The following is a 20,419-nucleotide window of genomic DNA, read 5'->3' as shown; positions in this document are numbered from 1 at the left end:
TCTACAGTAGGATGTTAGTGGGCTTAGTGGGCTAATATTTATGAAGTCGCCAAAATCTCTAAGAATTTACTAAGCTGTTTGCTAGGTGCTCCCCCCAACCAAAGAGGCGGTGGGGTGTTCTGTATAGATGTGCTAGCCTAATGCATGTTCATGTGGAGGTCAAGGTTAACACTAGCTATTTTCCTCTATTGTCCAATCAATCAAGCCATTAAAGTGTATTTACTGGAAAGTTGCCACTGCCTTGGAATACAGAGGAAGCAGTGCTCCTGGAGCAGAAAATAGTAAATGTGAGTCACTGGCCACCCACTTCATTGTCCACCAAGCTAAGCACAGAGGGAGTTGAGATGACAAGGCCGGAGTGCAGGGAGTTGGGTAGGAGGCAGAAAGGCCCTGGATTTTATGCCTACTTAAAATATAGATGTATGTTCTGTGTGAGAGCATTTGCCTGCACATATTGTGTACAATATGTGTGTGCCTGATGCCCCAGGACACAAGAAGATGGCATCAGATCCCTTGGAATTACAGTTGGTTGTGAGCCATCATGAAGGTGCTGGGAACCGAACTTGTGTCCTCTCCAAGAGCAGCCAGTGCTCTTATCTGCTGAGCCGTCTCTCTAGTCCTTCGCTTATGTTTTTATTCTAACACCTTTGCAGCTGTGTATCATTGCATCTTCTCACACAGACTCTGACTGCCACTCCTTATCTTTCTTCTCTTCCTCTCATTGGCCCCTTTCTTCTCTCCAAAATAACCTCACTTCTACACGCACGCCGTCTCCCTCCCTGTGTGTATGCATATGTTAAATCTAGATTCCACAGAGGAGAAGAAATGCTACAGATTGACAGATTGTTTTTCTTCTCCCGATTACTGTGTGGCTTCCCTCTGGGTACTTCCCTCCTTCCTTACAAACCTTCTGATCTCATGTCATAGACAGACAGATAGATGAAAGACAAACGGCTGATTATAAATAAATGATAGGTACAATGGAAAGATCTGGATAACAGATAGATAGATAGATAGATAGATAGATAGATAGATAGATATGTAGATGATAGGTAAAGAGATAGATATATAGATACATAGATACTTAGATACAAAGGTGATAGATAATAGATGATAGAAACATAAATGATAGATAGACACATAGATACATAGATAAACAGATGATAGACAGGAGCTGACAGACACAGATGACTGACAGATTAGACAGATTTATATTGTTACGTCTCTCCTGTCCCTCTGCCTAGTAGACATGGCCCCCTTGCCTCGTTTGCATAGTAGGATCTCCAAAGCCTCCTAAGCACCCACCCCTAGAATGCGGCCAAGCTCAGGCGCATCCTACGGACGGAAAGAAAGTAGACTCTGAGCATCCTTCATCCTTCCTTTCTCACCTCCACATCGAATGCACAGCTCCTACCCATGATACCTTGGTCAACCCTTCTTTCTCTACCTGCCTTCATGTTCCACCCCTTACCTAAAGCCCTGTTTTAGGTCTTCTGCAACAGAACAAATCAAAACCCTCATTTGTTTTGTTTTTGTTTTTTTTTATAACAAAATTAAGCAAGCGAGTCTTTGTGGGGGTGTGGTAATAGGCCCCAAAGCCTTGCAGGCACTCAGCAAGCACTCTGCCACTGAAGCCACTTCTAGCCTTAGTAACCGTGGCTCCACATCGCCTTCAGAACGGAAGGCCACCTCCTCAGCCTGGCACTGTGACTTGTTCCTGCTGTATTCCAGCCTCTTGTTTCACTGTTTCTCTCTTTCAGTCTCCAGTCGGCACAGGAGACATCGCGCGTTCATGTAACCATTCATCCTAGAGAACCCTCTCCACGCTCTTCAACCGGCAATAGCTTCCTTCTCCTCAAGTGGGCTTCTGTAAAGTTGTCCGAGAAGACTTGAGATTCAGGATGGATTCCCTAATTTCTCTTTTATTTCTTGTCAGAGTCTGTCTAGCAATATGGCTTATCAAATTTTTTTTCCTCTGTCAGGCTGTGGGCCTCCCTGAAGACAGTTGTCACATCTTAATTTTTCTCTGCGTCTTCAGAGGCCAACCTAGTCTGTGCTTGTTTATTGAGGGAAGCTGTTGAAGGGGTTCTAGAGTGATGAACACAGTGTGATCAGCCACTATAGGAGGTGGGGGAGTCTCTTCACACTGAGGCATTATGAGCCATGTTTTACTACCTGTGTGACACTGGACGAATGAATGGACCTCTCTAAATTTCTCTCTCTCTCTCTCTCTCTCTCTCTCTCTCTCTCTCTCTCTCTCTCTCTCTCTCTCTCTCCCTCTCTCCCTCTACTCCATTCCTCCTTCCCTCTCTGCCACACCAGTAAAAGCTAATCATAGTAGCTTTTACTTGATAGTAATATTGTAAGGATGTCAGTGAGTATAAGTTTAGGAACCCATGTCCCTGTGTGTGAATGTCTCTATCCTCTTTCTCCCTGAGTCACATCCCTGCTCTTGCACTAAACCCCTCTCAAACCAATTCTTTGGTCCCTAGCTCACGTGTCTAGTATCTCTGGCAGTGTCTCCTCACTGTCTTGTGTGTCTGTAAGCAGAGTCTTTGTGTATTTTCTTAGAAAACTCTGACCTGCCCTTACCATGGCTCTCATCCTTCTGTGGCTTCTTGCCTCTCACTGGGGCATCGCTAACTAGAGGAAGCACATCATCATTTCTATACTGAGCACATGCTCCGTGCCAGGGCACTATAGTGCCTTTGTGACCCTGTCCTTTCCAATCCTCCCAGTGTCTCTAGGGCACACACTTTACTATGGCCATTCACATTTTACAGAGAATACGGGACAGAGTAGATTCTCAAAGCTGTCCAGGGTCACCCAGCTAGTGAGTTTCAGGGCAGGATTCAGCCTATCTGCAGCCTCATCTCTCACTTATTTTCTGTTTTTTTATTATTTTCTCGTGGTTTTTATTGTTTTGAGACAAGGTTTTGTTATGTAGCTCTGGCTAGCCTGGTCCTTGCTATATAGCCCAACTGGGCTCTAACTTAGAGATCTCTTCCTGTTTCAGATTCTTGAGTGCTGGGATTATAGGCATGCATTACCACACCTGACTCTATCTTCTTTATGCTATGCAACACGTCTCCAAAATCAACACAGGATTGTTACACTCTAGAACAGGCACACACACACACACACACACACACACACACACACACACACACCCCTAACAGGTTAACTGAGAAGGCCTTCTTCCTGTCTCCTTGGGGTATCTAGGGGAGAGAAGTTTCCTCATTCTTGGTCAACATCATGGTTTGGCCTGAAAAACTCATGATGTGGTTAAGCAAGCTCATTAGAAACCCCACGGAAGTGAATTATAGCAACAGGGCTTGTGCCAGCCTACCTAGCCACATTCTCGGTACCCGGGACATATGGGTACCAGCTCATTTAAGAACCATTTTTAACAAAAGCACACAAAAGCATCTCTCAGCATATGTTAGAGTAGGTAGGGGTTCATGGAACCTTAACTCAACTTGCCTTTTATAGCCATTTGCAAAGGGACAAGCTAGTATGAGGCCTTTTCTCCTTCAGTGAACACCCAGGAGAGGCCGGGCTGGGGAATAGATGGAAGGGCCCCAATCTGTGCTGCCGATAGAGGGTTGATGGCACCACTCCTAGTCCCCGCATTCTCTCCCACCCACCTGCCACACTGTTGGAAACGCTCACTGACTTGTTCATTCTTTCCAAGGCGTATGCACCCAATCTTTTTAAAAAGATGATGTAAGTAATGTATGCAAATGAAAAAAATAAGCTTGGGGGAAGATCAAACTTACACACATTTTCCTAAAGAAAACACTCGGGTATCTATCCTTCCTTCCAGATCTTTTGATCTTATTGATACTTCACATACACCACACATATACTTTCATGCAGACATATGTGTAGTGTGTGCATCTCATGTGATTCTAATATAGTCCTCTTAAATGATCTGTAAGGGGTTAGCTTACAGGTATGATATGACTCTTTCAAACTAAGAAACATTTTTTGTTTTGTCATAATTTTGCATATGGTATTCCACAGCCTTGTTCATTGTAATTTAACAGCCCAGTGCTATTGGGCAATTGGACTACTTAGCCATGGTGATCGTAAATGTCACCTCCTGGAGTACAATACGTACCACCCTCAGTGTCTGTTCTGCTGTTCCTTACACACATCCCAACCATCCTATACTAAGAAGTTACAGTGCACACCTTAATAGATTAGTGTGATCATTTTCTGTGAGGAAGTGTGAGAGTGAGTACATGCCAGTTAAGGAGAAGAGAGAAGAGAGGCAGAAGAAAGGGCATCTGGGTGACGAGGATACACGCAGAGCAACATAGGGTTGCTTGCAGCTCAATTGGGTATTCTCCAGTTAGATGGAGAGCATCCTACTAAAATACAAACCAAACTCAGGGGAGATGGGCACCCTCACCATCTGCTCCCTCAGTTTCCATTCTCATCAAGACCCTGGATTGTTTGCACAGAGCTTCGGAATGGCCGTCTCTGTTGGTCTTTTGGGAACTAGTTTGGTGAGCCACAAAAATCTCAGTCCTCTTGGATTTGGTCCTGGCATTCTGGAAATATAGGAAGAAGAGCTGATGACAAAGGGAGATAAAGATGTGTGCAATGAAAGGCTCCTTACAGAGTTAAAGGATCAAAAGCTACCTGGGCATGATGGAACCGACAGTAACACAAGCGTTTTGGAAGGACTCCAAGCTCAAGGTTAGCTTGGGCTGTATGGTGGGCTCTAGGCCAGCCTAGGCTACAGAGCAAGACCTTACCTAACAAACAGACAGAGAAAAAGCAAAAAAGAAGAGACAATTTTTTAAAGAACATCAGCAGTTAGGTAGCCTGTGTTATACTTATATGATACAATTGTATGTAGTTATTCCATGCTGTGTGATTTTAGAGCCATGGCTTAACCCCTCTTATCTATTACATGGGGATGGTATGATAGTTGATCTTAGTTGACTTAACTGGATCCGGAATCAACTAAAAGACAACCTGCTGGGCACTCCTGTGAGGAATTTTCTTGATCCTGTTATTTGGAATGGGACTATGTAGGCTACGTAGGCAGCCGGATGAAAGCAGGGGGAGGAGGGATCTTTGCTTTTTATCTGCTTGCCTTTAAAGGCTCTCACCAGCAAGGAAGCTCACCTACCCGGCTGCTCCCGATTCCTTCACTGAGCCAGCTTCCTCTGGCTTCAGCATAGACTGAGTGGCCACAGCTCTGCAGGACTCCTCCAGGCTATCAGCGGAAGATTGGGAACGCAGAGACATCTAGCCCCAAGGCTTGAGGCACTGCTGGCTTCCGGGCCTCTCCTATGTGAGATAGCCCTTGTTGGACATCTTAGACCGTATCGTGAAAGCCAACCTAGTCAGTCACCCTTTAATATGTACTAAGTCTACCGATTGCATTCCTCTAAAGAACGCCGGCTATCACGGGGCCGGGGGTGGGGGTGGGTGATGATATTTATTCACACAGGCTTGTTAGGCTGCAATGACATAATGCAATCATCATCTGAACACAACGTTTGCTATGTCTACCCAAGATTGACAGTAGTTTAAATGGATCTGTGTTCTGGCACATACTTTTAATCACCGTACTTGGCAGTTGTATTGGGTATCATAGAGAGTTGGTTTCAAGCATATGAGAGAATATGCATAGCTTATACACAAATCCTTTGGCTTTCTTATTGGTGGTGATGGGTATTGAACTCAGGACCCCATGTTCAGTAAGCAGGTATTATACCATTGGGCTATACCTAGACTCCCACTTTTGACACTCACGTAGGGTCCTGGGACCAATCCCCCATATATGGGTACTGTGGTAATAAGTCGTGATGTCAACCTGACAGAATATGGAATCACAGACACAGCAACAGGGGTGTCTGTGAGAGTATTTCCACAGAGGATTAACTGAGGTGGCATTCCCTCCCTCAGTGGGTGACTCCTTCTAAAGTGTGTGGCCCAGATATGGACAAATCCAAGGCAAAATACAGTGTGTCCCTGCTTCCCTTTGCTTTTCCTGAGACAGTGTTTGTTGATGCAACCACGGCCATTGCTGTTCTCTACTGATGTCAGGCTCTGCTTCTTTGGCTTCCAATGCAGATTGAAGACTAGCAACTTCTCAAGACTCTCCCAGGCCATCATCACTGGGTTGAGGCCATACAGGCATCTAGTGTCAAGAGCTGAGAAGCTACTAACTAGGTGGGTGTTCAAACTCTTCAGTGTACAGACAACCAAGAGGAACCCCCCACTCCAGTCCCTCTTGTGTTCGCCAACCAACCAATGAATCCCTCTTAATATACATACACACATATATACATATATATATGCATATATATATATACATACATATATATACACACACTCGATGCTATCAATTCTGTTCCTCCAGAGAAGTAGTTATCAACCTTTCTGATACTTCACCCTTTTAATGCAGGTTTTCATGTTGTGGTGACCCCAACCATAAAATCACTTTTTTGCTAATTTGTAGCTGTAATTTTGCTACTGTTATGAATCACACTGTAAATATTTTTGGAGACAGATATTTACCCAAGAGGTCTCAACCCACATGTTGAGAACTGCTGCTCTGGAGAACCCTACCTAATATAGACATGAGGAAGGACTGAGTTTGAAAAGCACTTCAACATACAATGTGTTCAATCAATAGCTTCTAAGTGCTCAAAGAATATGTGGCACTCATGAGAGTGAACATGGTAGAGACAAAAAGCTGCCCAGAGAAGCACACACACCAGTCCTGGGGGAAGCGGCATCAGGAACTGTATCTCATTTTTGTCTTACTAGATGTGAATCCCCAATGTCAAGACCTGGAAACTCAGTTTTGTCAACCCTTGGGGATCAGGAGACTATCTTTCATTTAAAAAAATCAAAGGCCCAGAGAAGACACAAGAGTGCCAATGTAATGACTTAATAAGAGACATACATGCACACAGCATGCATATAAAACAGATGCTGTCCTGGCGCCATGATGCTTCCTCTCCCCAGAGGCAAGGTGCAGAGGGAGCCAAGGCAGATGCAAAAGCCATGGTCTATGGGAAAAACAATGGGCTTCCTTTTCAGTGAGAGACCCAGACCTAAAGGCAACAAGGCAAAGAGAGACAGAGGAAGATACCCAGCATCCTTTTCTAGCAACTGCACGCATTTGCATAGGTGTATACAGCTGTACATCCCCATATACAGAAAGCCACACATACAACACTCACCACTCTCTCTCCTAGTTTCTCCTGAGACACTGTTACAATGGGTCAAGGATTGGAGTGTTTGTTACATTTGTGTCAGCAGTTCTACTAGGAGTCATAAGGTTGCAGGCAAACAGAAAGGCTAGAGAAGTTATGTGTCTAGTCTGGTTGAGCTAAGACATCCTGATCTTGCCAAACAGAGCTGGAAACATTCAAAATCCACTGACTAACTCTCCTGTCCTCCTGAGCTGGTACTAAGTAGGGCAGCCAAGGTCTGCTTTTGAGACTTTCCTTCACTGAAATTCCAAGGCTGGCTAATTCCTCCCTAAAAATGTTGACTATCCCATCTCTTTTGGGTGACTTGCCTCACTCTGTCCCTTTTAAACATGTGCTGTCTTACTGTTTACTCCCCCAGAGTCTTATTTTTCCCTGGAAGGAAACATGGAAAAATGACAATTGCATGATTTATCGGTGGCTGCAGACTTGTGGGCGAAATATTTTCAGTTCTGCTACTGGGGCTCTGATGGCTGTAAGATTTTAAAAACAGATTTCAAATAATCATTGTTGCCCAGTATTTTCCCATTTGTAAACTCTTTTCTGCTGGATCCAGCTGATGTTTCACAGCACCGCAGGCAGCATGAATAATGAAAGGGGAAAGGGATGCTAGATTCTGGATCATGCCACCAGGCCCCTTTCTCGTCGCAGGCTGCTACCCACATCCAGGCGGCTTTCAGACCGGGAGTGCCATTGTCAGGTGATCTGAATGTATGAGGAGTCTCATTCGTGTATCTTTCTCATACCAGTAAACAGCTGTTGAATTTCTTGGAATGGTTTATTCTCAACTTTACAAAAGTTCAAAGCCATGTGTTTCTGCTTTCCAAGCCAGGACCTGTGGCTGCTGTTCTAAGGGTGTGGTCTGCAGACGTGTCCTACCTGCTCAGGGGTACATGCCTCAAAAAGGGTGCCTAGAAGTCCTCCGAGTTGCCATGAAGGCCCCGGATCGTTTTGGATTCTGATATGATCCCTGTTTCTTGTGCTAGGCTGGGAGAAAGTAGAGGCAGGTCCCACTGTTTATCAGTTATCAGTGTTCTAGTGACATGTGCCAGACCTCACAGAGCCAGGCTACCTAGCGTCAGCCTGCAATTTGTGTCTCTGGGTCTGAAGACTTCCCGCCCCCTAAAACTGCTGCAGTGAGAAATTGCTGGGAATGGAGGCTCCTGGGAGCAGTGGGCAATTGTTCAGTTCAATCAATGGTTCTCAGTAATTGGAGCATAAACATCCTGGCTCTCTGGCCCTTTGGGTAGCATAATTGTCAGGCATGAACTTCATACTGTTTCCCGGGGGACCGTGGTTAAGTTGCCCACCGAGGGAGCTGGCTCACTGCGTGCCCCTGCTGGGCCTCATGCCTCTGATCTGGGAACTTCCTGTTTCCCCAGGATTGGTCCCTAAGTCTCCCAGAAACATTTATTGTATTTGAACCCTTGCCCCAAGGTCTGCTCCTATGAGAACCCGTAGATGCCCAGAAAAGAACACAAGGCTGGTTACTAGAAGACCTGCGGTGAGCCAGGTTCTGTCTGATACATGTCACATGAGTTTGGGTCACTGACTTCAATCGCTTTAGTTAAGATATATTCAATTACACAAATAGAAGCTTAGCGCCGCCCCTCAGTCAGGCCGCTGGTAAGGCCCAAGTGAGAATATGGCGGACAGGCAGCTGAACAGAACGAAGGCCTTCAGCGATGGTCATCAGGTTGTCACCCTGTGGCTCTGCTGCTCCCCTTCCTCTGTACACCCCCCCTTATTTCTCTTCACTCTCCCCACTCACATTAATTATTTATGTGCAGATCTCGGGGATGAACGTCTGACGAGCTGCTCAGATTCGCGGTGTTTTGTAACTAATCTTCATTTTTCTTTTCACGTCCATTTCTTTTTGCTTTTAAACAGGATTTATCTTTATGTTTTAAAATTTTTATTTGTGTAAGTATATGTGTGTGTATATTTATGAGCATTCAAGCACATCACGAAACCAAGTACAATCATAGGCAAGGAGACACCAAATCCCTTGAAATCGAAGTCAGAGGCGGTCGTGAGTCACCCCGATGGGTGCTGGGAACTGGACCCAGGTCATAGGCAAGAGCAGTGAGCATTTTCAACCTCCGAGCCTCTCCAGCCCTCACTACTAAGGAAAAAAATGAAATAAATTCAAATAAAGAAGAACTCAAAGAGTAGGCTCATAAAGGCTTGATTTGAATATGATAATCATAGACCTCCTTCTATACTTGTACTATCTGACTATGGCCTATCTGTCTATCAATCACTTGTCTTCCTACCAATTATGTCTGTATATGTTTATCTACTAATTATCTATCTATCTATCTATCTATCTATCTACTTATCTATCTACTTATCTATCTACCTACCTATCTACCCTCTATGTACTTAGCATTTATCTGTCTCCCTACTGTCTATCTCTCCTGTGACACTATATGAAGTTAATTTCTACACACCCTCAAGTACTTCCCATTTACATCTTCCAACTGGGCCTCTCCCTCTTGTATTGTGCTTCCCACACACATAACAGATTAATCTTGAATCTGCAGTTATCACCTAACACTCCACACATATTCAAATGCTCTGCTTGTACCAAGAAGGTTTCTGAGCTTAGTCAGGATCTTCTCCAGGTTCACTGCAGAATGGCTTTGCTTAGGAACAACCATCCTGACTCTGACTGTATATGTACATGTTTGTAAGTGTGTATACAAGTACATACTGCAGTATGTGGTTATGTGGTGCATATGTGTCACCTGAATAATCTTTCTTTCTGAAGTCAGGGCAGAGTTGAGGCTCCCTGGGCTTTGGGTGTCAGTGAGGCAGATTCAGTGGCCTATTGGTAAGGCCTGAGTGGGAATATGGAGGACAGGCAGCTGAACAAGGTGAAGGCATTCAGCAATGGTCATCACGTTGTCACATCACCTTGTGGCTTGTCCTGCCTTGCCTTAGATGTACGATCTCAGCTGGGCTGGTGTTGTTGCTACCTCTGTGTCTGTCACAAATGCACTGCCCACATCTATCTACATCTGTGCTGCCACTGGTGGTCACACAGAAGAGCTGCCAGCAGTGTCAGCTGTCTGCCGAAGGAGAAAGCATTGTGTCCTTTGATTTGACAAGATGGGTTTTCTCTTGGGGTGGGGGGAGAAGAACTATTTGGCAAAATAGGTAGGCAAGTTGGCAAGTGGTGTTATTCTGACTTGGAGAATGCTCTCCAGTGCCTTCCTGTCTTCAGAGAAGTTGAAAAATGTAGACAGAGGAGGATGGTATTGGTTTAGATGAAGCAACAGTGATAAAGTCCTGGATAATATTTATGGAATGAAACAAAGTAACAGGGAAAGCAGGCATGTGGATAGGCTAGCAGTGCTGCCGTTGGTTTGGCATCTTGGGGGCTCGATAAACATCACAGCAGCATCCTGGGTAGTGTCATCAGCTCCATTTTATAAAGATGGGGCTATAAGCTGGCTCAAGACCACAGGGCTAGCAGGTGGCAGAGCTGTGCTTTGGACTCCTGTCTGGAAGCCTGACGCATCTGGGTCTTTCATTCTGAGCCCTGAGCAATAAGCAGGAGCTCAGTCTGAACACTACAGTCTGAACGGCCTCCAACTTGGAACTGCTACTGTTGCCTGTTGCTTAGCACCAAAAACAGTGTCATACATTGTAGCTGTTCAGGTGATGTTTGTTGCATGGCTTTGTAACAAGAGAGGCATAAAAGACTCAGTGCTCAGACTCTTAAGACTCCATTGATTTTACTGACTCATAAGCCCTCCTTCCCTTAATCTTCTTTACCTCTATGTTGTTATTTCTATAGACTTTCCTACTTTCTACCATTCCTCATCAAACATTCTAGGCCAAAGCAGTATCATGGGTGGCTGGGTGGCCATTTCAATTCATGAAAGCACCACATCGCTACTCACTCCAGCGCTTCCCTTCAGTCCTAACAAACATTTAACTCTCAAAGTGATTCAGCTGAGCCTCGGGGGGGGGGGGGGGGAGGGATGTAGCTCATCAACAGAGTACTTGACACACATGTGCAAGGCCCTGGGTTCTATTCCAACATTGTGCATACACAATGACCAACTACTTAGAAATAGCAGCCTAGGCACTACCTGGAGGCTTCTGGGGTCCCTGTTTCTTGGAGGGAAGAGGGGCAAGGATTAGTGATACTTGTCAGAGTCATAGAAAAGAGTTGGGGAAACTGGGCCCTGGTGTTTGTTAGCTGAGCCTTGGTGTTAGTTTGGCCCCTCTTTGTTCTGTCTTTCATGAGCACTGGCCTTCAGAGTTCTGTCTCCTTACTTCTGATCCAGTTCCCTTCATCTCATTTGTCTTTTACCAGTTCTGTCCTGTTTGTCTCTCACCCAAGCTATACACTGGGGCTCTCTGCCTTGGAGACTTTCTCTAATCTAATCTACCTTGCCCGTGGTCACATCTTAACTTTGAATTCTTTCTTTTTTCTTATCCCTTCTTCTCCCTCTCCTCCCCTTTTTGGAGGGTGGAGTAGGAGAAGGGTCTGTAACTCCCAAACTGGGCTCAAACTTGTAATAATCCTCTGGCCTCAGTCTCCTTAGTGCTTGGATTATAAGTGTGAGCTATCATACTGGGAAATTTTCTTTTTAATGGTTTTATTCTTTGAGATCATGCATACGTGTATACCTGTGTAGGTACATGCATGTGAGTGCAGGTGCTTGTAGAGGCCAGATGAGGGCAGCAGATCCCGCTGAAGCTGGAGTTACAGGTAGTTATGAACTGCTCAATGTGGGTGATGGGAACTGAACGTGGGTCCTCTGGGAGACCAGCTTTTCTAAGCACACCCCACGCCGCTGAAAAGTCTTTCCTGGGTTTATAATCACTTACAAGGCAACGTCCAGAGTCTCCAACCAGACAAGCTTCAGTCTTGCTGTCTGGTCCCTGCGTGCTGCTCCATCTCATTCCCTGGCTCAGTCTGGCTTTTCTACACGTGGTTTCTCTAGGAACCACCCAGCTATCTGCAGCTTCCAGTAGATGGTACTTTGTGCTCCTTAGCTTTGCTTTGTTTGTAAAGCCCACTACTATCTCCTTCTTCCTCTTTCTCCATAGTTCTGCTTTCCAGCCTTGTGCTTCAATGAGGGATGCTACCCCTCCTACCCCCCAACAGGCTTTCACTATAAGCAAACCCCTCTCCTCACCTTCCCAAAGTAGAATCACTGGTTTTTCCTTCCATGTACCTCTGAGCATTGTATAGATAACACTGTCATTAATTACCTCTCTGTATTTGTATTTAATGCCTGGTTCATTCCATTATTTGATAACTGTTCATTGAACATCTGCTACAAGCCAAGCACTGTTCTAGAGTTTGCCAGTACAATGAGGAGCGGAGTCCCTGCATTCTGTGAGTAGGATGCACAAAACTTGCAAATCGACAAGTGCATAATTTAAAGCCAGTAGAAAAAGATGGCTGGATATGGTGATGGATACCTGTCATTCTAACACTTGGGAGTCAGGAGGATTGACACAAATACCAGGCTGCTGGGCTACATAGTAATTACAAGATCAGAAAGGGAGTCATAACAAGATCTGTCTCAAAACAAAAAACAAAAACAAAAACAAAAACAAAACCCTGGAGAGCTGTCTCAGTGGTTATAAACACTTGCTGCTCTTGCAAATCACCTGGATTCAGTTCCCAGCACCAGTATCTCATGACTTGCACCAGTCCCAGGAGAGCCAATGCCCTTTGGTTTCTGAAGGCACCTGCATGCATGTGGCACACACACACACACACACACACACACACACACACACACACACACACAAATAAATAGTAGGATCTTAAATTTCAGGTTAAAAAAAATTATGACAACAACAATGAACACTACACCAAAAACCAAACAAATAAACTCACCTCAAAAGCAAAGACACAAAAGAAAACAAAGGACTGGGAAATTAAGGCTGGAATGCTGTTTCAGCTAGAGTGGGTGGGACATTTGGGGAACGAGGGCGGCGGCTGTGGGCAGTGCTGTGCATTGAGTGTCCTGAGACATCTGTGGGGAGTGTTTGAGGAACAGCAGGAAGTGAATAGGACTGGGGAGGAGTTGAGGGAAGGGCAGTGCTGTGTAGACAGGTCAGAAAGGGAGCAAGCCAGCATATTGGAGCATAGTAAGGCCTTTGGGGTTTATTCTGCACGAGCCAGGAAGCTGTTTCTACATCTCCAGAAGAGGAGCGAAATCTGCTTCTCCTTTACAAGGCTCAAGCTGGACCTGAGCAGCAGTGTGCTTGCCCGTATGTGCAAGGTCTTAGGTTTGAATCCTACGGTGCTCTGAATGGGAATGACTGCATGGGCTGCAGGGAGCTTTGAGGTTCCAAAACCCTCTGCAGTTCTCAGTGCTTGATAGTCCTCTCTGCTTTCTACTTGAGGATCCAGATCTTAGCTGTTCTTGTTGTCATGCCTTTGCTCCACCATCATGGACTCTAATTTTCTGAAACCATAAAGCCCAAGCAAATGCTCTCTGGTACATGTTACTTTGGTCAGGGTGTTTTGTTTCAACAATAGAAAAGTAGCTAATGCAAAACCCAACACTCTCTCTCTCTCTCTCTCTCTCTCTCTCTCTCTCTCTCCCTCTCCCTCTCCCTCTCCCTCTCCCTCTCCCTCTCCCTCTCCCTCTCCGTCTGCCCCCTCTCTCTGTGGTGTGTGTGTGTGTGTGTGTGTGTGTGTGTGTGTGTGTGTGTGTGTGATAACTTAAAGGCTTCAGGCTGATATCTATGTATGAGATCAGAGCGGAAGGACCGGGGTGTGTGGGATACTCCAGCTGTGATGAGGAAATGACTGGTTGGGGCAGTGGTCATGATGAGAGAGGATGGATTCCAGTATATTTTCAAGGTAGAGCTTGGTAGACAAATTGGATTTGGGGAGAGAGAGAAAATCGGTGAATCAAGGGCGACTCTCCCTGATTCATTCACATGTCACTACTTCCCTCAAAACCAACCCTCTCCTCCTTGTCCCCCATTTTTCTTAAATCCTAGATGCTTTATGGTTAGAAGTGTATTTTTCTCTCCACAAGGAATTCACTATGTGTGTGTGCACATAATCTTCCTTCTATAACTTCTAGAGATGGGGGAAGGGTCAACATTGCTCTGCATCCCATCCTTGAGGTGAGGGAGGCGGCATCCCTCTGCTCTCCCGAGAGCTCTGAGAGCCTGTTCTAACCCTTTCCATCTTGGCCTCCTGAGTGGAATGCCCAGCAGTCACTGGTGTCTCCAGACCAGGGAATGAGCTTCCTTATTTTAAAATTTATTGGACCTGTTGACAAGAAGACATATTCCATCTACACCACCACAGGTGGCTGGGGTGGATGAGTACAGCTATGCAGTAAGAACTCAACTAAATCAAACATAACTCAGAAGCCAGGATAATGCAGCCGAGAACAAATAGACAGCAGCAGCAGCAGCAGCAAATCAGCAATAGCAACAAAACCCCCAAACCATTTCTTTTCACATGTTGGTAGAAACTCAGAAGGGAGAAAAGTGAATACAAATGTAATCGTGCTTCTAGACATGACGACATTCTCACCTCTGCCCCAAGGCCAGGGTAGCTTGTATCAGAATTCTGGTAAGACAGATACCTTAAGGTCCTGGTTGCAGCCAAGGCTCAGAGCAGGGCCCAGAGGAAGAAGTGATCCCCAGAGACGATCTGACATGCAGGATAGCATCCCACCCTGAGAGCCCCTGTTGAGTGAGACAAGAGGCCGCTGAGAAAAGCTCAGAGATTAAGGTCCTTAACCGCAAACTATGTCAGCTGAATCCTGAAGCAGGGTAGTTAGAAATGCTCACCCTGGCTCTCAGGGTATAGTGAACCCAGCTGTGGGGATAAACTGATGGTATAAAAGAAATGGCTTTTGGGGAGGGTGCCACATATGTGCCTCTCTCTCTCTCTCTCTCTCTCTCTCTCTCTCTCTCTCTCTCTCTCTCTGTGTGTGTGTGTGTGTGTGTGTGTGTGTGTGTGTGTGTGTGTGTGTTCCCTATTTCCTCTTCAAGAAAGGAGTTAGAAACTGTGAGAATAAAATAGGACGAGAGCAGCCATTAGCTTTGCAAACTGAATTCAGCATTGCTGATCTGGTCCCTTTAACATGGCGTAGGGCTCTGTTCTCTACAGCATTTGGTTTAAACTTGGAAACAACTTGCTAAGTCAGCATGTTCCTGACTCCCTTTTCCAGTTGAAGAGTGCCAGCTTGACGTGTCCACTGTTGGGAAGTAGTGAAGTGAGACTCCAGCCCCAGACATAGCAGACTGGGTGACTGGAGCCCGTGCTCCCGTTCACTTATGCAGCCAAGGGAAAAACAATGAGTCCTCCTTTGTGTGTGAGTCAGAGCAGAGTCTGTGTACTCACCCTTCCTCCAAGGTTATGCGTCTTCCAGAAGAATACAACCAGAGCCCCAGCCCTGGGGAAGAGCCAGGCTTGGGGCCACCGCTGCCAGAACTGGTTTCTGTCTGCTGGTTTCTGCTTTGGTGTCTCTTTGTACCTTGTCTGAGGGCTCCCTTCTGAGGTGCCATTCAGCTGAAGTCTAGGGAGAGGGAAGCTCTCTGGCTCACCGCTTCCTGGGACAAGGTGGACAGTGGGACGGGTCATCAGTCCTGATTAAATTCAGATCTCAGACACTTGACTACCCAGGCCAGGAGCCTTAGGCTTATTTGGGAGTTTGATCTTCATTCCATATTTTTGTTTATTTTTCTCCAAGTATAAAAAGATAGCGTAGACTTTTCCCCAAATGACATTCAGCACATTGGCAGTGCAAGGGCAGTGAGAGTGCTTCGGAGATAAGCTGCCTAAGTTTCTTTCGTGTTTCTCTCATGCATCTTCAGGAAAGAGAGCAGAACTCTTGACAGGGTTAAACCTTAAGAGGCTCCAGATAGGACATAGGCTGCCATTTGTCACCAACCCAGTGGCTCCCAATTCTCTTTCATTGCCGAGATCCCCTTGAGCTGAATCATAAGAACCCTCCCTGCAAAAGGCAAAACACAAAGCCTTTGACTGAGAAGGAAAATAAACGCTAATCAGACATATTTTGCCTTAGGAAGGAAAAGGTGGGTGGAGGCCTTCAAGCAGGCTGGGCTCCTATTTGAGCCAACAGTCCCAAGGTGCTGTGTGCACTGAGATTTGAAGACTAGCTACTCCCTGAGAATGGCTCTAAGACAGTCAACGTCTCCATGGGAGATGCCCCTTTTGCGTGAAGAAAAGTTATTTTGAGCCTTCAACAAAGGGGAGGGAATAGAAGCCGCAGTTCTTTCTGGGAACTCACAGACTGGGCAAGTGTCCCTCCACTCAGGGACAATAGCTTGGAACGGAAATGTGTGACCTGGAATGGATCTGCAAATGCCAGGGGGCAAACTTGGGGAGAAAAGAGGAGATAAACCAGCAGCTTCCAAAGATTGGCAGGCCAACTGTGGATCGCTGCTAGGAGCACACGTCTTGCTACTCCTCCCTTCTCGAAGTCAGAATCATTTTCCTAGGCCCTTATCTTCTTTGTAATATGATCCCTCATGCCCCAGCCCCTGAGAAGACAAGGACAAATGTTTGTTCACCAGAGATATGGCACCAGCAAGCAATTAAAGAAATCATTCCACCCAAATCTGACTTTGGGAACCAGTGAGGCTACTGTGGTTACCTCCAGGATCACTGTGACTAAAGGCACCCAGCTTGGAGGACAACCTGGAAAAGCTGTGTCCCTGAAGAGCCAAGCATAGCTTATAGGCACCTTCCCCAGAGTCCCCCTTTCCCTGGTAATTGTTTACTGTAAGATAACCCAGGTGTGTGTGTGTGTGTGTGTGTGTGTGTGTGTGTGTGTGTGTGTGAAACCTGTAACTTCCAGAGCTTCCTGAGGCTACTAAGTTTCATGACCTCGCAGAGCCTTTTAGGATATTTCTTAACTTGAGGAGTCTGAGGAGACTCCACCTTCCTGCCTCTCTCCAGGAAGGAATGCTTCATCTTGGAGGGAACAACTTCAGAAAGCCCGCCATCCCTGGCCTTTATGTCACCTCTGCCTACCAGATCCCAGGCTCTCTATGGCCTCTTGCTTTGTAGCTGTCTACCTCAATTCATTCTCTCTCTCTCTCTCTCTCTCTCTCTCTCTCTCTCTCTCTTTCTCTCTCTCTCTTTCTCTCAATGGGATCTCTTCACATAGCCCCAATTGTACCTGAAACCACTCTGTAGACCAGGCTAGCCTCAAACCCACAGAGATCAACCTGCTTCTGCCTCCCAAGTGGTGCTGGGATTAAAGGCATGCACCACCATGTCCAGCTATCAGTTTTCTGATCTCTTCTCAGGGTTAACCTTGGACTGTTTTTGCTATAGCCAAGGTCTAGGAAAATCTGGGCTTTGTCTAGGAACAGCAAGGGATCCCCTTAGCTCCCATATCAGCACCAGGGCACAGTCTGTGGGATGTCAACAAACATCTTAATTCAACTAAAACTTGGTCTCACATCAAGGATTTGTGCTTGACATCACACAGGGCTTGTGAAGGTCTGGTTATGATGTGACCTCTGCAGTCACACGAGTACCTCCATATTCTCACGATTCTGATCACAGTAAGGCAGGAATCATGGGTATCATGAGGCCAACTAGTCAAAGGGCCTCACTGCCCTTTACATCCTATCAGAGGCAATGTCAATGATGGCCCAGAATGGCCCATGCTGGTCCTGCCTTGTTGAGCATTGCAGTCTCTACAGAATAAAGTGCTAAGACACAAACTCATGGCGACACACATGTATTTTGCCTTATCTAGTTTGGAATGAAAAGTTGTCCCACCCCCATATTTCTTAAGACTATGAAAGCCAAGTGCATGGACTTTCTAAATAAAGAGGGACTTTAGTGAGTGGAGTTGTCATTCAGCTCTCAGTTCCCAAAGTGCCCCAGGTAGCTGAGATCATCAGCCTGCACCAAGCTTAGTGAGGAAGACAGGTCTTAAACCATGTCTGACTCATGAAGGAAGCCAACAAAGGACCTAGATCAAGTCCACACCCCCACAAGACCATTCCATCCAGCCCTCGAATACATGGCATCATCAGAAAAAGTAATCAATAAGGGGAGAGAAAGGACAAAGAGGAAGAAGAAAGGAGAAGACATCGATAGGATGTGGAATTCAACCTTCTTGAATTCCTGCAGGACTAGTAACAGCAGCATTATGGAAGTGCTTTGGAAGAGGATTCTGGGAAGAAACCTCTGCTTCAAAGGCAGCTCACTAACGTGATTCATCAAAGCACTGTGAGCTACGGAGAGACGCTTGAGAGAGCAGACGCCTCTCTGAGGAAAAATGTCTACTCCAGTGGTAGACTCGCTTACCCAAGGCTGACACACTTCCCTGGAAGAGCAAGTTAGCAAATGATGATTATTTCAAGTCACCCACACCCAAGAGACACCTTCTTGGTATGTGGTTGTCCTTAAGGGACACCATTAAAACTCGTGTTCTGTAGCCCAGTTGGTCATCAGATGAATCATCAGATTTCCTTGGAGAAATGTCTTTTGTTTTTTTAGATTTAAAAAAAAATAGAAAACGTGTGTGAATGTGTGTGTGTGTGTGTGTGTGTGTGTGCGCGCGTGTGCATGTGCGTGTGTGTGTAGATGGGGTGTGTGCACATGTGTGAACACTTTCCTGCCTTCCCTTTTCCCCTCATTTATACTTTCTATCTTTTGAGACAGTACCCCAGAGCACAGCAGAAGCTGGATTGGACATCGGATCTCCTTGCCTCAGCCTCCCAACTGCTGAGATTTCAGGCATGCACTGTTGCCCATGGCCTTGTTCTGGTTGTCTTGCTGTCTGCCTCTATTGGGGACAGAAACTCTTCAAGTCAGGCAGCCCAGTTAGAAGCCCTTTCTGAGGTCAGGCAGCCCAGCTGTGCCTTGTGGATTTCTGAACCGCAGACAGGAAGGTCTCCATCTGGCTTGTTAATGACAACCATATTTTCAAAACCTCAGATTGGGGCCTAGTGTCTGACCAAGGCTGGGGCTCTACCTCATGAATGTAATCATGTGTGCTTCTCACTAAGGGACAGAATGACATCACTTGTCATTAGCCTTTTTCAGGGAAGGTGACAGGATGTTGGGACCACCAAGAACTCACTGACAAGTGCCTTTGGAACTCCCTTCTAGAGACAGTGATTCTGGAAGCTGGTGAAGTCCTGACTCAGGCACGAAGCCTCTCTCTGCCTTACAGATTGAACCAGCCTGGGTGATGCAGCACAGCTTAGGTCCATTGTGGTTAATGAGCTCACCCTGGGCTGCCGGCCGGTCTGCTGCAAGCTGCCAGCTTCTCAAACTGTGAATCAGCCTAGGCTGTCACTTGATTCAGCATGGCCAAGGAACCTTGGGAACCTCCCCAAACTGGAGCACTTTAGCCCAGAGCTAGAGAATCACAGGGAAGTCTACCCACCCCAGCCCTACTCTGTCTTCCAGCTACCCTGCTCTTTCTGTGAGATTAGAATCCCTGCCATTGTTATAAAGCTCTTAGTCCCACCCACAGAGGCTGTGGGCTTTGGAAAGGGCTCACAAGCACACACAGTTTCTCTGAGATCCCACTGAATTAAGCTCCTTTGTCCTTTGCTTAATTCCAGGGGACTTAGTCAGCATTAATGAGTAGTAGTATCTCAAGCTACTTCCCTTTCTGCCTGGAAGTCCACCCACTGGCTTCTCCTCCAAACCCCATGGTTTTTAGTGCCTATCTGTTCTGTGAGTTAACTCTTAAAGGGCCTCACAGGATGGAGAGAAGGCGGGGATGCTCTGAGGCTCCCCATCAGGACCACTGCACATTTTACCCATTGGCTCTTTACCACTGCTGCCAAGGTAGAAATTATTATGCTGCTTTCTAGATAAAGAAGCTGAGGCCAGATAAACTATGCTCCCCTCTCTACTCCAGGTCACAAAATTGAGAGTGGATTCTATAATCAACTGAGTCCTTACACAAGGGTCCTTAATTTCTAATAATTTAATACCACCAAGTTGGCAAAAGTGTTGTCTGAGGAAATCTGTTCTTCACATGGATTTGGCTTAATTTTCTTTCCCATACATTGTTTGTTTGTTTGTTTGTTTACTTTGTGCATTAGTCGTGGGAAGGTTTTTTTTGCCATGATAAGGGTGTGGGGATCAGGGGACAACTTGTGAGAGTCAGTTCTTTCTCTCCACGGAGAGGGTCCCCCAGATCCAACTCAGGTGCTTGGGC

The sequence above is a fragment of the Rattus norvegicus genome, chromosome 1 (assembly GCF_021556685.1).
Source record: "Rattus norvegicus strain SHRSP/BbbUtx chromosome 1, alternate assembly SHRSP_T2T, whole genome shotgun sequence".
NCBI lineage: Eukaryota > Metazoa > Chordata > Mammalia > Rodentia > Muridae > Rattus > Rattus norvegicus.
Note: the sequence above shows the minus strand (reverse complement) of the source record.